This window comes from Aphelocoma coerulescens, chromosome 2 (assembly GCF_041296385.1).
Source record: "Aphelocoma coerulescens isolate FSJ_1873_10779 chromosome 2, UR_Acoe_1.0, whole genome shotgun sequence".
In the NCBI taxonomy this organism is placed as follows: domain Eukaryota; kingdom Metazoa; phylum Chordata; class Aves; order Passeriformes; family Corvidae; genus Aphelocoma; species Aphelocoma coerulescens.
The window spans coordinates 84,134,435-84,151,609 of NC_091015.1; positions in this window are offsets into that span (position 1 = coordinate 84,134,435).

Here is a 17,175-nt window from a genome sequence, read left to right on the forward strand (position 1 = left end):
AGTGCTCTGCACTGTATCACATTCAGCTGCCAGTCACTTCTCTCGTCAGCATGAAGCAATCCCAAGCACAGTTTACCAATGACCAGTCTTGGGGCTGATCACTTTCTTCACAGTCAGAAATCCATTTGCTTCCTGTAAGCATCTTGGGCAGAGATGCCCAAGAGATGTAGAGATGGCCGTGCTGGGACAAAATCTTTCCACTGGTCATGTAAGATTTTGAATTTAACTCCTTCACAGACATTTTGAATTTCACTCCTTTACAAACATTTAACTCCTTTACATACAGACTTTCCATGTGCCAAGGAAAAATCCCATTTATGACTGGTCTGGCACAGTTGGGTAGGATCCAGGTTAATATTTCTATGCATTTTCATCTCCAAGGTGAGAGATTTCATGAGTTTGAAAACAGCAAAGACAGAAGGAGACATAGATGAGATTTCAGGAGATGGAATGTTGGGCCCTCATTTGCACTGCAAGCACTCAACACCAAGAGGTGCCGCAGTGTGTGCCAAGAAGCTGCTCATGGAGCCAAAGTGAAGCAACAACCCTGCTGGAACAGGGAGGGACCGAGGCAACACCTGAGGAGGAGTCACACAAATGCCCCAGGAGAGTGTATGAGCCCTCTGCCCTTTCTGGGTGCCTGTGCCCACATCAAGGCCCACGTTCCTGCAGGCTCCTCACAGCTGGGATCCCCTGGTCCTTACCACTGGAGACCAGCCTCTTGTCGCTGGTGCCCAAAGGGAGGATGTCCAGGCAGCTCCAGGGCTGGTGTCATGCAGGGCCTCTGTGAGGGTTTGCTGGACACAGATGCCTAGCACAGCAGTAGTGTCTGGGGAGCATCCAGCCCTGCACAGACCCCTGGCTCCCTGCTGCCCTCCTCACCCTGAGGCCCCCAGCCCTCACACCAGCACTGGATGCCCATTGCCCCGGTATTAACTTTCTAATTATTCTCCATGAAGAAGCAGAGAAATACCCAAGTCCCATGTACCACCTTCAGTCCCCCTTACCAGCACCCAGAGCAGAGAACCAGGCAAATTTCTGGTAGGGATTGGGTGCTGGGAGAGGTGTCTCTACCCACTATGCAGCAGCAGCAGCAGCAGCCGCAGCCAGCAGCATGCTAGGAGTCCTTCTGTCCAGGGAGTAAGACCTGCCCATATGAATGGGTGGACTCACCCAGGATTTAAATGCCTTGAGTGAGAGAAACCATCAATAAGAATGGTAGATTGGCTGGGAAGTTTTTCTATAAACAGAGGCATCCTCTGCTGAGGTCATCTGGCCTAACTTCTGCCTAGTTAATGGAAAGAGATCTCCTGGCTTTTGTCAAATATAGATGATTAATTGGATCTGGCTTCAAAACACCACATACCTTACAAGGCCAATGTAGGTTAGGGTTGAACATGTCCCTGAGAAGACAGTGTTTAGTTAATACCAGCTTATCTAAATGATAAGCTGCTTGATGGTCCTCCCCATCACTGGATTTCTGAGCAGCCCTGACATTGCCATGACCATGAAAGTCTGCAGTTGGCCTTGTCTTTGGAGTCCTAGGAGTGTGCATACGTTTGCTCAGATCCTTCAGTAGTAACTTTCATTCCTCTATTGATTTATATGTATTCTGCCAGGACATTGTGATGGAAGTGAAAAGATGCAGGGGTAAAACCTGGAGTTTCCAGTTTTCAGTTGTCATTGCAGTGGTCTGTTCAAACCTATCAAATAACAAAATGAGACCTCTAGGATTAATTACTAAATGACAGCAGTGACAAAAAATTGTAATGATGGTTTCTGGCTTTTGCATTGGTTATGGACAAATGTTCAGAGGCTTTCCATGGCCTCAGTGTTTTAGCTCCTCTTCCATGTACATCATGAATCCCATGACTTAATGCTTTTACTTACTACTTAGCTGAGGGGAAAAAAAAATTAAATAGACCATGAAGTTCAATTATTCAACCGAAACTAGCTATAACAGCAGAGGCAAACATATCAAGTGGTAGGAACTGGTGCTGCATGAGAGGAAATCTGGAGGAAAGAGGATGAGCATGTTGGGTTGAGCACTGCAGATGCAATCTTGGTACACCTATTGTAGGCAGGGTTTGAGAAGAGGAGGGGGTATAGATGTCTCTATATAGAAAATGTTGACTGTATGAACTGGTAGAATATTATCTGAGAGATGTCAGCATTTAAACTAGAGAATAAATTGCATGTTCAGGTCCATTTTTATGCATGGAAAATCAAGTAGTAGTGTTCAGTTAACATTGGAGCAAGTACTTAAGCTACTTACTGCAAGACTTGTGAAAACAGGCTTTTTGTTACTGAAGCATATATGGCTTCTCCAGCTCAAGTGCTTTTGAAATTATTGCAAAATGTGTGTGTATGGAGAGACAAAGTATAGGTAGCTGCATGCAGCTGTGCTTTACCTGATAATCTAAATAGTGTAAGACACCAATTCTCATTATTCCAAGTGCTGATTTCGCTTGTGAACGGCAATTCTAAGTTTTGTACTGAACATTTTTTTTGTTTTGGAATTCAAAGATAGTCCAGTTCAGGATAGTTTAAATGTTTCAGGTTGCCTTTTGTACTGCGTTGCTGAAATATGTCTAGGTAGCTCAAAGATCAAGTCAGTACTTTAATAACTGCATGTTTCTTGTTAATGAAATTATTACATTTAATAAAAATAGAGGTAAGCCAAAAAAGAAAATTCAGATACTTAAAAAAAAAAAAGTTATTTTTATCCCTATCTTCCACAAAACTTTTCTTACTGTGGAAATCACAGCATTTCCACAAAATAGTACCTTACAGACATTTCTTTTTTTGTTCTTACAACTTCTGATTCTTCATTGTTCAAGAGTAGTTACTTATAATTCCTTTTTATAATTGACAACACGGAATTGTCTAAAAGTCTTAAACTTCTTATGAGAATGATCTCAAGAATCAGAATGCATCAATAAGCACTCTTTCATGATGTACCATATAGTGGCATTGAATGCAGAAAAATCAAAACAATCTCATTTCCTCTCAGTCAAATTGTCTCTATGAACTGCTGGGGATACTAATATCTTTCAACAGAAACCATATGTCAAACCATAGTGCATAGCAAATCTCTTCCTGATTTTTTTTAATAAAAAAATAATGTGTTCAGGTGTTTATTTTGTTTGATATAAAGCTTTAAAAGCAGTGATACTGAAATCTTAATGTTTCCGTTACATTATTTAAATCCCATTGAGTTCAGAAGGAGATTTGCAAAACACATCAACACTGCAGTCAAAAAAACCTAAAAATACCGCCTCAAAAACCAAATCAATTCCCCTGCTCCATAACATCATTTTATTTCTTATTTTGTGTTTTGTCTTCTTTATGGATCTTTGCTTGAAGCAAGTGGGAACTGCAATTAGCTAATTAAGACTCTGAGGCTTGAATATTATTGACCTTTTATGTTTTGCAGTATTGGTTGGCAAGCATAAAAAAGTTGTGTTCTCCTCATCTACTCAGGGCTCTCCAGGACATGACTTCTAATTGCTTTCTCAGAAATCTTTGCCCCCAGTAATTTAAATATAGGGCACACACTGTTATTTCCTCCTTGCATGGCGTTTGCTGAGCAAGCAAGCAGAAAGACACAGAACTGGAAAGGCTCATGAATGAATACTGATTGCATAGGGTCACATCTTTGTACTTTTTCCACTGGTGTATGCAGGGGAGGAAAACTGCATTTGGTATTCCTGATATTTTTTGAGGCGTGCAGTCTTTTCTTAAACAAAGCAATCACCTCCCACCCTGTAAAAAAATCCTTCAAACTATGTGTTGAAAACAAAGTAGAGACATAGATGGATTTTTTTCTTCCTTTACAGAGTGCAATTGAAAAACACTTTAATTCTGATTACTTCATTCGCATTTTTATAAAAAAAAGGTTAAAATCAAAGGTTGTATTGCTGATGAAAACTCAATAGCAGACAGTTCAGTTTGCTCTTTAGAATCTGCATTACCTCTGAGGCAAACAGGCTGTTCCTACTTAAGAGATTGTCTAGCTTGTTGGAGGATCACCTGTAAATGTGTAGTAAGCCCATGGAGCTTCAATCATTTTCTTATCTGTTCTATTGCCCGCAGGAGAGTCATTACTGTGGTATTTACAGCTGTCACAATAGTTAATATGATCTAGGCATAGCTACTTGTTTACTCATTGAAGTGATGTGACAGTTTAATAATAACCATCATAATCACAGGTATATAAAACCAGAAATATTTTTTACTCCTATGGAGATGCTGTTTTCAACTTATTCCAAAAGCATTGTATCCAGTCCTTTAAATTATTGCACTTCACTGTGATATTTTTAGCTTTATCAACAGCTTAAAAACACATTGCTTTTTATTTTTCCCTAAAGTGGAAGAAAAAAATTGACAAAGATTTTATTTTTCCATATGAAATGGGTTATTCAATTGTAAAAAAATAAAAATGAAAGCTCTGCCAAAAGGTGGAAAACAAATAAAATTAGATATAAGAGTGCTAAATTCTAGACCAAGAAATAAAATAAATTATGATGCAGGAGTTTACTCTCACAAAAAAAGCAGAATAGTTTGTAGCATACCCAAATGCAGTGATTTACTGCTACATTTACCTAGAATTTTGTCTGTTTGCTGTCAAGTTCAGATTAAACAGATGATTTTAAGCCACAGTCTGAAAGGAAGATGCTTTAGTGGCCAGAAGGCAAGGTTCCTGTGACTACAGATTTGGATATTTTGTATGACTGATCCCAAACCTCCTCATCCCGCCTTCCTTTTAATCACATGTGACCTTCTAGAGATGAGGAAAAGTTAACGGTCAGACAGTCCTTAATTTCTCTTTCATAGCATGGTGAAGCAAGAAACTCTCAAATGGTAATGGAGCAGACCATTGCTTTTGTTAAGCCTTTAATCTTAGTGTCAACCAAAGCCTCACCAGATGAAATGAAGTTTTTCTCTTGCAGTTGTGTGAACATTTGTACTGTAGAAGCTCACTTGAGATACTGCAGTTGGATATTATGTCTCTCCGTGACTGGCACTTTAAAAAGCCAGAAATAAAGCCCTTGTGTGGCCACTCAGAGCGAATGAATTGATAGATCTATCCAGGAAAGAATTAAACTGAAGGCTTTAAATGAAAAGCAATGAATTTATAACAGGATTATACAGCACCTTGAATCAGCTTTGTACAATGCTGAGCTGAGAATTCAAAGAAAAACAAGAGAAGGCACAAAATATTGTCATTTATAATTGGCTAATGAGACCAGGAACACAGGGATTTTGCAGCTGCAGCAGATTCCCATGCAGTAAGAAAGACTGAAGAGGTTTTCAGATCCTATGTTCTTCACCAGTTAGCTTTACTAAAAGACAATTCCTGAAAATTCAGGTTGCATCTAGCCTTTTTTTGCTCCTCAGAATTTCCAGATATTTTTAGGGTTTTTTTGGTTTGGTTCGGGTTTTTGTTTGTTTGTTTGTTTTTGTTTTTTTTTTTTTTTTTTTTCTGGCTGTTCAGGTGCATCAGGTCTGGCCTAAATTTTGTAACACTTTCAGACCAGTAGGATAGAAGCTATTATCTACTAATCAACAGGCTACAGTTGAAGCATTCAGAACTTTCCTAAATTAGGGGATTTCCATACCCAAAATGTTTGCCTCCTTAAGCTTATTTTGTTTTAAAGGTGAGCTTGGGGTTTCTTTCATAATGGTACAGTTAGATTAAATTCAATTTTCTACACATAATTTTGTATACAAACCAAACACCAGATGATACATTTACCAAATTCAGTGGGAAAATATACCAAGGGAGACCAAAAGTGAGAAGTTAGAAAGTTAAAAAGCACTTAAGTCAGGATATGAAATGAAATGTTGATGGAAGGCTGTCATTTCATCTATAAGGTACACATTGCTCCAATTAGCAGAAATAAAAAAATAAGTCACGTTTTATTGCACAAGATTTCAACTGAAACTGTTTACCCTTTAGCTGTCATCTCAGCTGACTATTCACATACTGGAATAGGCTACAAAATCAGCTCTCTAGTGCTGCAGAACATCTTAAAAAGATTAGATCTTTGGGTTTTTTTCACTGCATACAAAAATCATACAAATTGTAATGTTTTAGGTAGCTTTTTGATTTTCTATTGTAAAAATATTTATATATAGTTATAGTTATTGAGTACCTCTGCTTTTGGAAATAACACACCAGTCAGAAGAGTGGTCTGAAAAATAGTAGTAGTTGCATCCCTATAGAGTAATCCTTGCAAAAATAATTACATTTGGTAGCAGGATTTAATCATTAGATTGCATTTAACCATAACCATCCTGGAGAATATCCATGTCATTTTCCACAATCTGGCCGGTGTCATAGGATTCTTGTCAAACTTAACGTTGCATACAGGCAGTTGCATTTGGTCAGGTTGTTTGAGAAGTGTTTAGAAGAAAGAGGATGGATTAAACATCTTGGATTGTTTAGATCAGTCTCCTGTGTCCCAGTAGTGTCTGCTACCCCAGAGATAAACCTGTCCTTTCTCCTTTGACAGTCTGGACCACAGGCAAAATCAGAACTCCAGTGATACCACCACACTCTACAAATTGACCTCATCTTCATGAATATTTCCTAAACCACCCTGCTCTTCTCTGACAGATCACAGTTGTTTCATACAGCAGAACAGATATACCATATTTTCCTCTACCATGGGTCTGTGTTGATTCTTTTTACCATTTTACCTTCATTTGCTTCCTCTCTCTAAGTAATTCATCATCCTTTCTTAGATTAGCAGCTTTTTTCACAAGATGCTTTTTGTCTTCAGTGAGATTACAGTCTGTGCAGCAGCTGCAGATCTAACTCTCTCATTACATTAAAGCTGGAAGCAATCAAACCTGGTAAATGGAAACATGTTATTACATTCTGGAAATGGATGTCATTCAAAACTCTAGAGTAACCTCACCACCAAGCATTTTTGGAAAGTTGAGGAGAGAGTACAGGTACTACTGCAAATAACTTCAAGCTGTGGGCAGCTAATTTTTTTTTTTTCATTGTTATCTATCTTCTCCTATGCTCCCAGTTTTTCAGAGAATTTGTGATGATTTGGCTACTTGAAAAAATGATCATCTTGAAACCTGGGCATAAGGAGTGTATAAATGGTCAGTTCTGAAAGGAATATTTAGCCAAGAAAATAAAGCTGTGTTTAGAAACAAATCTGTCACTTTCAAATGTACCTACCCTCAGTTTGACACTGGTGAGGAAACTCCTGCTGCGTAGGTGCATAAGTGTTTTAAAGGAAATTATTCTCTTGAAGAATGTTAGACCCACAGCTTTAAATATTGCTTCCCACTGCAGTGTTAATGAAAAGTGTGTTTGTCAGGTTTATTAAAAAAAAAAAAAAAAAGTCAATTTAATTCCTTTTCCTTTGGACATACATATCTTGAAATCTACCTCTATATGCAGTTAGCATATCAATAAGTGATGCTTTTCTTTCACTAATGACTGCACCAAGCTTGCTGCCATACCAGCAAATAAGCCTCAGTGAAACCAGTGGCATGTTTCTGATGATCCAATGACATGAGATTGAGCTTTAATAATCTTATTCTATGTCAGACTTTATTGTCTGATCATTTTCACAGCACTCAATCAAGACTCTTTCTTTTTAGTTTTTTCTTTCTTTGTCTGTCTCTGGTGTAAATTTGGAACAATCTTCTCTGAAATTAGTGGAGTTTTAATTGTGTAAGGAGAGAATAAGACCACTTTTATGTTAGCTTAGCCTTCAAATAAGCAAGTAGAGAATCAAAAAAACCCACCCAACAACCCTCAACAATACTGACAGAATATGATAGAAGCAGCCAAACTACTGAGAGTCAGAAACCCTGCCAGTCAGTGTGATGACAGCTATTTTTTTCCCTTTGACCTGATACATGATAATTTTATCCTGAACTCACATTACTTGTTTCTGTGTGGTAGAGATGAATTTTAACTGCCTTAATTTTTCCTCCTCAAAAGCAGATATATGGGATACTTGGCTAAATCTTTTACATTTTCTAATTTCTTTCATAATTTGACAGTACCAGTGCTTTGATTCTTTAATTAAAGTATATTTTTGATTATATTTTACTGGCTTGTGAGACATTTTTCATTGGTAATCTTAGTTAAATGGATTTATTAAATACTTCTTTGGAGAATACGCATCCTCTCCAGGTACTGCTCCTCCTCAGTGCATTGGAAGTTGAGTCAGGTATTTAAATTACCTTCTGTACTGAAAAGCAAGAATTTTTCCAGAGAAGTGTGGACTGAATGAGCCACTTGCCTATGAAGTACAGCTTAGTCTTCTTTTTGTTACAGTGTCAAATTTTGTACTATAAAAAGATAGTACAGTAAAAATGTCATGTCTATCTGATTGTGATATGCTGCTTAGGTATATCTAACTGGAACTTGATCCCCTTTTAACTGAAGTCTGCTCTATTTTGTAATCTGTGCTGCTGCAGACAGAGGAAGGAACATAAAGATAACCCCTTCATATTGTTTTTTAAAACCCTGACTTTTCTCTTGGGTTTAAACTTCAGGGTAAAATTTGCTGCACAACACCTTTTCAGAAAAATACATCAGTGTCAGAGACCTCAGAAATCCTCAGAAACATTTTCGACACAATGACCTTTAATTAAGTCCAGGTGGTAATTCCAAAGAAGCTAACTTAGATTCATGGCCATCCATGTGTTCTCCAGTGCCCAGGTTTTTTCTTCAGGGCTGACCATCTCTTCACTTTCATGTCCTTCACTATTTTTGGTGTTCACAGAAAATCTGAAAGGAAATAATTTCCACTGAGAAGCTGACATTATCAAGAAGTTTCATGTTTGGTGAAAATCATAGCTTAAAAAATCAGATCTATCCAATGTCTGGTCTGCTCTTCTGCTATGGTTTTAACAGCAATTACTACCAGAATCTTACGTGTGGGTGTCTAGCTGCTTCTACAAATCTTAGTCATAGCACCATCATAGATGGTGAGAGCCTTGACACATCTCTGGAAGGCTCAGATCCATGTTCTGAATCACAGGCAGGAATTTCTTTGTTCTTCAAAAACTTCAGAAGAGGTGTTTTGTTCCCCTAGCCCTGTAATAGAAAAGCTTCTGGATTTTTTTTTTAAGAAATGGGAAAAGAGATGATTGTTTACCACATCCTTCAGATCCAAGCAATCCTGGCTGCTGTGGAGCCAGGAGATAAAGATTTCAGGGACTGTGCTGCAAAAACAACATCCTAGAAATATTTGAGTTGCTTTAATCTTCAGTTTGTAGTTTAAATTAGAAAACAAGGTAAGGCAAATTTAATACACGTTCCATTGCATGAGATGTACCGTGGCCAACATTGTGTCTTTGCATTTTGTTATTAAATAGTTAGCAGTTTTTGATAAAAGTTCAGTTTTTAATAACTGTTTACTTATTACATTGTATATTAAAATACACTCCCATGGTAGCCACTTTGTAGAGATAGTTTAAAAAAATAAACCAAACATATACCAGTTATAACTTTTAAGATTAGAATGAAACGAAAGAAAGTTCAATATGAAGAGTAAATAAAAATATAATTTTAAAGTGAAAAAAATGCAAGCTTTTATTATTTTGAGGGTTAAACGTCTAGTATTGTGAGTTAAGAATGGATGGTGTTACAAGATTAAAGAATTAAAAATTATTTTTATATCAAAATCCATAAATGGATTTTTAAAACCATTTTTAAATGGATTTTTGAAACTATTTTTAATCTTTAGACCTTATAGTTTCAGATTTTTCTGAGTAATCTTGAAAGAGAGACTTTTAAGAAAAGTTTCATGCATTCATAAGGATCTCAGATTCAAAACTACCCTAAATTCAAAAGCTTGAGAATGAATTATCCAGTGGGGCAACAATGTTGTTTCAAGTTTTTAGTGGCATCTTTTATGTTTTTAAAACTGTTTTGTGCCCTAGGACTTTTTATGCCATAAACAAAGATTGTTAATGAGCTTTGGATTTAAAAACTTACATCTTTAAGTTAGAAAGCAATTAAAAGATGTTTTTAACATAGTGTTCAAATGACAATTCACTCTTCAACATGCAATTCACCGAAAAAAGGGTTTCACTGACCTTTTGGGATCTGTAGGATGTCATGAAAATATGAACTTCTGTGAACTTCCAGAAGACAGCAAAGGAGCCTGAGGAACCCAGAGCACTGCAACTGCTGAGTCTCTTCATATCTCAGATGAAAGGCTATGTAAAAGGTTTCCATGGCATCAGAATATGAAGACCTTGCAAGGCTTCTGTGATCCTTCATCTGGAGAAGTGTATTTACTTGTAAGGTACCAGTGAAGCAGGATTTACAGGTTCAAGGAGACATACTCGTGGTTTAGAGGTCAGTCTTCAAGGGCTGTAGTTCTGCTTTGATGCCTCAATTCTGTGGTCTCTCAAATCATACTTTTTCTTCTCCGTTCTTGAAAGATTCTGAAAGATATAAGAAAATTCAGAACTGTCATAAATATTTTCATCAATATTACTTAAATTACTGTTTAGAGTATTTTTTTTCCTCTAATGACTGTTGTTTCTACACAATATAAAGAATTGATGCAAATTTTCTTGTGACTCCTGAGCTCACTGCACTTAGAATAATCCTGAAGTTAGAAGCCCAGGAGATAAATAGTAGGTGACAGGATACAGAATCAGTATACATGTTTGTGCTCCAAAACTGTGCAAAATGGGCATAATAGTTTGAGTTAGTACAAGTTTGGAAGATCAAGCTTCATTTTACTGAGTATTTCAGTCTCTCTGAGTAATCAAATTTTAAGTCTATGAATACTCAAAAAATGCCAAAAAAAAAAGAGAAATAATATCTTAATAGCAGAATTTGTTTATAAACCTTTATTGAATTTTACAGAAACATGTTATATACTGGATTTATGTCAAAGGATAATAACTAAAGATAAAAATAACTCTAATTAAGTCTTGAAATCAATACATCACATTAGGGTTTGTAATTAATTTCATTAAAAGTGCTCTATGATGAAAGTTCTTGACTTGTAATATAACGCTGCTTGGTTATCTATTCAGATATCTCCACCCATTTCCCATCAGTGGGGTGAAATATTCCAATACTCCTTAAAATAGACAGAATTGTATTGCACATATTAGCACAGAACAAAATTGTATTTCCAGTTTACTCACTCTCTGCCCTACCTTTAGGCCGTTTTGTTTTAGATCTGAGTTTTCTTTAGCTTCTGGACTTCCAGAATCCATATTGCCAAAGGCAATGTGTACCTGAACGTGAAAACAAGGATAGAAATAAGTTACCCATTCACATTAAAGCAAATTAAATCAAATAAATTTTATGCAGATTAATCTTGTTATGTAAACCATCCTCAGACGGACAGATTTTGGAGGGTTTGGTGGTTGTAGAGAGAAGGGAGAATTCACAAGTATTTCAGTCATTCTGAGGTGAAACTGCTTAGAAACTTCTTTGTTCACTTCTAAAATCTCTAGAATGAAACAACTTTTAGTTTTATATTAGCATTTTTATGTTTAGCATTAATTTGTCTGTTCTACATAAAAGGAAAAATATAATACAGATACATTTTTTAAAAAATGTTTTCATCCTGTTTACAAGTAATCAGTTTATCACTGCTCTGAACAGTGACAGTTCATACCAGATCATCAGTGTGCAAATGAGTTTAAAAGAGATTACTTAGAAACTGTCAGGGTGGATATTTAATAAAAAAAAAAAAGACAATGGGAGCTTCAGAAAACAGTAACAGCCCTATCATACAGTGATCAATTGTAAAGCTGCCCTAACATTTCAAAGAAATAGAAAATTATGGGACTAATTTAAAATCACAGACAAAATTTATGGAAGTTTACAGAAGCTTACATCAGATATGGGAAATAGATTTAATTTACTTTTTTATTTATAATATATAGATGTAAATTCTCCATATAAAGTATTCTATCTATCCCAGAGAAATGAGTGCACTGGAGTATAGCTATATACATCTACTCATGGACATAATAAATTATGTGTGTGCAAAGAATTCCAGTTGCAGATGTACGAGTCAACGCTGCTAATACGACATCCTGTCACATCAGTAAGACGGAGCAGAACTCCATTTCGAAGAATGAGAAGAATGCTTCCAAGACACATACAATTTGTGCTCATTTATTTTAGTAAACTGTCTGTCTGAAGTTAGCAGTCTAATTCATCTAGAATTTTCCTATAGTTTGGGGCACCACCTCCATTTTGGAAATGGAAAGACCGCCAGAAGCTTATGTTGGATGAAGTGCCAGTTAGAGTTCTGTATTCCTGGAATGACTTGTATAAGCAGACTGAGATAACGAGACTTCTTACTTAGGCATCTTATTTCAAATTACCTAGAGTTCAGCTAGCAGAGCACAGCCTCAATGTAATAGTCTGTGCAGCATTTTGTTTAAAACGGTGTGCAGAGGTCAGGATCTCCACTGGAATCAGCATTGCTGGACTCCACAATGGGGTGATGTGCCATGGCACAGCACCCAGCATCAAGTGGAACATCATTCCTTGTAACATCGGAGACCTTGACTCAAACTGGATTCCTGAATGAACTCTGGAGGCCTAGGGCTGCAGTGGTGCCTGGGGCAGTAGGATATGGTCTTTTATGTAGGAGATGTGTCCTGTGTAGGATATGCATCACATGTCGCTGTTGTCTGCAGGGACAGTGTGAAGAACAACACAGAAGTCCAGGATAAAATGGGATTCTTTAATTAATTACAGACTCATTTATATATTTTAGGTCGCAATAGAGAAATGACATGATTGGCCCATCGGTCAACCACCTCTCAGAGTGACTGGCTGAATGTTACGACACCCATTTCAAAATATCATTCTCACTGAACCAAAACAATATCCACAGTATTTCGACGACAACCTGCACCTGCAAAGTAGTTTACAAAATAGCAAACCGTTTCTCAGCTAGTTTGTGTGAGAACGGAGACTTGCACAGGAGGCTGTAAAAGCTGGAAAAATTTCTCTGCCATCCTTTCTCAGCATCCATTCATCACCAAGTAATAGAGCTGAAGTTGAAAGTCAGACTCTGCAGGAGGAAGGCAAGTGACACAAGTGGGAAACTGCTGCAGGGGATGAAGGCCCCCATCAGTTGACATGACTGACTTGTCAGTCATGACTGACTGACATGTCACTTGCTGCTTCCCAGGGTGTGGAATCTGGGATGTCGTGGAATGACTGCTAAGGCTTCTCTGACCCTAAGACTACTATGCCTTGCTGCTCTTCCATGTTGGTACCAATGAAACTGCCATGGAACTAGAATACATCAAACATGACTACAGAGCACTGCGGATGAGAGTAAAGGGCATGGGGGCCCTTCTTGATTTTGATTTTCTTCTTGATCATGGCAATGATCAGGAGGGGTTTGAGGGAAAATGGTGGATGCTGAGGGTCAGCAACTCTTTACACAGCTGCTGTTATCAGGTTTTTTTTGTTCCATGGAAATCTATTTGAAGATCAAGGACTGCTAGAAAGACAGTGTCCACCTCTCTGGGTGGGGAAGAAGCATTTGTGCTAACTGGCAGGCCAAACTGGTGAGACGAAATTTAAATAAGGAACAGTTGAGAAGTGAGAGGATGACCCACAGTCAAGTGAGAAGGGGCTAACTAGGCTGGCAAGCAAAGTGTTCAGTGTGATGTGAAGATGAAATAATCAATTGCTAATCAAATAATAAAGCTGAAGGGGCCCCAGGTCAAGTGTTTCAGACTTTAACAGCAAAGAAAGCCAAGAGCATCCTGGGCTGCGTTAGAAAGAGCATTGCTGCCATTGGAGGTGCATTATCTTCCTCATCTTCTTAACTTGGTGAGTTATATCTGGAATCTTGGGTCCAAGCCTGGACTCTTAAGTGCAAGAAACATATGGACTTCTAAAGTGAGTCCAGCAAAGAGCTACAAAGCTGATTAAGGGTCTGGAACCTCTGACAAGTGATGGAATGATGAGAGAGCTGGTGCTGTTCAAAGTGAAGAAGTCTCAGGGGTATGTTACCAATGGCTAAAACAGGAGCCAAATTCTTCTCAGTGGGCCCAGTGATAGGAGAAGTGACAATGGAATAAATAAAACAAATTCTATTTAAACAGAAATAACACCATTTTATTTATTTTTTTTTTTTTTTTCAGTTATGGTAAGTGTGTTTAAAAAAAAGCTAGTATGCCTAGAGAGGCTGTGAAGTTTCTGTCCTCAGAGGTGTTCAAACCTGACTAGATGTGGTTCTAAACAACATTTTCTAGCTAACTTTACCTTGCTTATAGAGGTTGGACTTCAGTGTTTGGATCTTAAGTAGTGCCTCCCAACCTCAAAAGTGATTTTGTGAGTGCCCCAAGTTTAACAGCATAGATTTGAGCCTTTGACAAAAAGATATTAAGAGTGAAAGGAGGGAAGAGATCCCAGTATATATACCTTTTCACAAATTTACCAAGCTGCTTAATGGTCTTCTGTTTTCATAGACTTTAAAAAGCCCCAGAAATGGATTTGGCATATCTAAACCATGGACTTTGATCAGAAACTTGTCTGGTTTTTCCCTATTTTATTGTCGGATTTACAATTCCCACAATTCTAAATCCCATAGCTACACTGCATTTCATAGATGAGAGAGATACCAGTCCTGAAACACAGAGTCTTGGAACTCCAGTCTTGAACTGGGGATTCCTATGACTCCAGTGAGGCCTTCTTCACAGGGGAGCACCTGCATTTTTTTGTGCACCTGCTCCCCTCAGAGTATGGGAAACTGAAACATCCTTGATTTACTGTAGGCACTACTTACACACAGTCAAAACATCAATGTTTCATCAAGATTATTCATACTGAATCCAAAACACAGCACTGTACCAGCTACCAGGAAAAAAATTAACTCTATCCTAGCCAAAACTAAGACGGAAATCTGTTAAAGATTCTCTAATAGATAGAAAACCACATCAGCTTCAAATTACCATGTTTTGTTCCCATAGAAAATGTAATTTACTGGTTCTGTTGCCAAAGCTACACTTCCATCTTTCTTATCTTTGAATCACTTTGTTCAGATAGCTGGAGCCCAGCCCTGGGGAGAAGTAAGGCTGCAGTTTGGGTGTGGAGCAGAGCATGCCGATGATCCACTCGGAAGTGGAGCAGGCACAACTTGCACCACAGGCTGAGCAGCAGCTTGAAATCTAGCCTCTCTGCTAGAGAACATTAAAAATTCATGCTCAGTGAGGTGTAGCTGAAGTGAAGCACCTGCCTGGCTAACAAATTACCTTGCACATAAAAACCAGAATTGTGCAATAATTAAAGTTATATTTTAAGAATTAGGAATTGGATGGTATTGTTTTTCAACTTAGTTGTCTATCCTATTTTCTCCATTAGCAAAATGCTGCTGGGTAAGCTAGTTGATTAGTATTTATGAATAGAGAAAATTAGCTCACCAAATGCTAGCAGGTTTAGCTTAAGTTTTCCTCAGCTTCTGGGTGAATATTCAGGTCACTGTTTTGTCAGCAGATGTTAAACTTCATCCAAGTTGCTGTCAATCCACCTCAGAGAGGTAAGATATCTGGATCTTCTGTAAATCATGAAGGTCCTTAGTTTATGTTAAAAATGCTGATGAATCCTGCTCCCTTTAGAGATTTTGAAACAATGGACAGACTTGGAAAGAAATCATTGAATCATAGAGTAGTCTGGGTTGGAAGAAATATTAAAAGCCATCTAGTTTTGCCCTGCTGCCATGGGCAGGAACAACTTCCACTAGATCAGGTTGCTCAAAGCCCCCTTCAACCTGGCCTTGAATATTTCCAGGGATGGGGCATCCACAATTTTTCGGGGCAACCTGTTCCAGTGTCTCACTACCCTCACAGTAAAGAATTTTTTTCCTGTCAGCTAATCTAAACCTGCCCTCTTTCAGTTTAATGCCATTATCCTTTATGCTATCCCTACATGTCCTTGTAAAAAGACCTCTCCATCTCTCTTGTAGGCCCCCTTCAGGTACTGGAAGGCTGTTTCCCAGAACCTTCTCCATCCTGAACAACCCCAGCTCTGTCTTCATAGGAGAGATGCTGCAGCCCTCTCATAACAGGATCAAATCCTATGAACATGACTTGTTACTTAATTTCTACCAAAATGAGTGGGAAGTAGGAGGGTTTTATTAAATCTACCTGACATTTATTTGTGTTTTTAGGCATTTGAATTCCTAGCAAAATTTGTCTTACACAATCTTAAAAAAAAATCATCAAAAAACTCCAAAGATGTACTTTTCTTTTGATATAAAACCAGCAAGGGTCTTTGAAATAAGGTAAGGAAATCTCCCCAAGAACTGCAACAATATGTATACCCCTAAAAAGATGGAAATAAAAATTTATCCGATATTATGAAAAGTAAAAAAGATAGGAAAAAGAAGCTGGGGGTGAGAGGTGAGGGAAGAAGTGTTAATTGAAAAATTAGTATTTTTCTTTGAGAGGGTCTTCCTACAGTCTTGCCTGGATTACTGTTGAATTAAAAACTCAGAACAGGGAAAAGTTTGGACACTTTAGTATGCATATACTCTCTTGGGGCAATTGCACTTGCTCATATTATGTCTTTTCAATGCAGTGTGTAAGTGGTTTAATTTAGTTAACAGACTGATGCTTTAGCATACTGCTCCACTGGTTTGCACAGCTTTAATACTTTCCTAAAGTTTAAATTAGAATTTTGACTGCTGCTGAACTTTTGAAATTACTTTATCTGATATATAATTCCAGTATCTCAATGCTAGTAAAATGCTAATTATTACTTAAGTCCAAATATAAGTTGAGTTTGTAAAATGCAATATAGTCAGATTTTCTAAGTATTTTTATCATGTCCTTTTGCAAATGTAATAAAATTTTAAGATACCAATAATTCTACTACTTGACAGCATTATGAATTATGAACAAGTCATATTCTCCTTCCACTCCCTTTTGAAGGATGTTTTTAATGCAAGTAATAAGCAAAAGTTTCAAGTTCTTAAAATACAGCTTCCTTGGTCAAACTGGCTTTAATAAAACCAAGGCAAAGCCACTGAGCTGCCACAGAGTCGTACATTGGACATAAATGAGAAAAAATAAAATGATGGAGAGAGAGGGGATGAAAGTAAAAACAGTAGACATTTTTAATCAATGAAAATTCTCCATTGCTATAATTTACGAGAAAAAAGCAAGTAAGGGAATTCAAAAGGA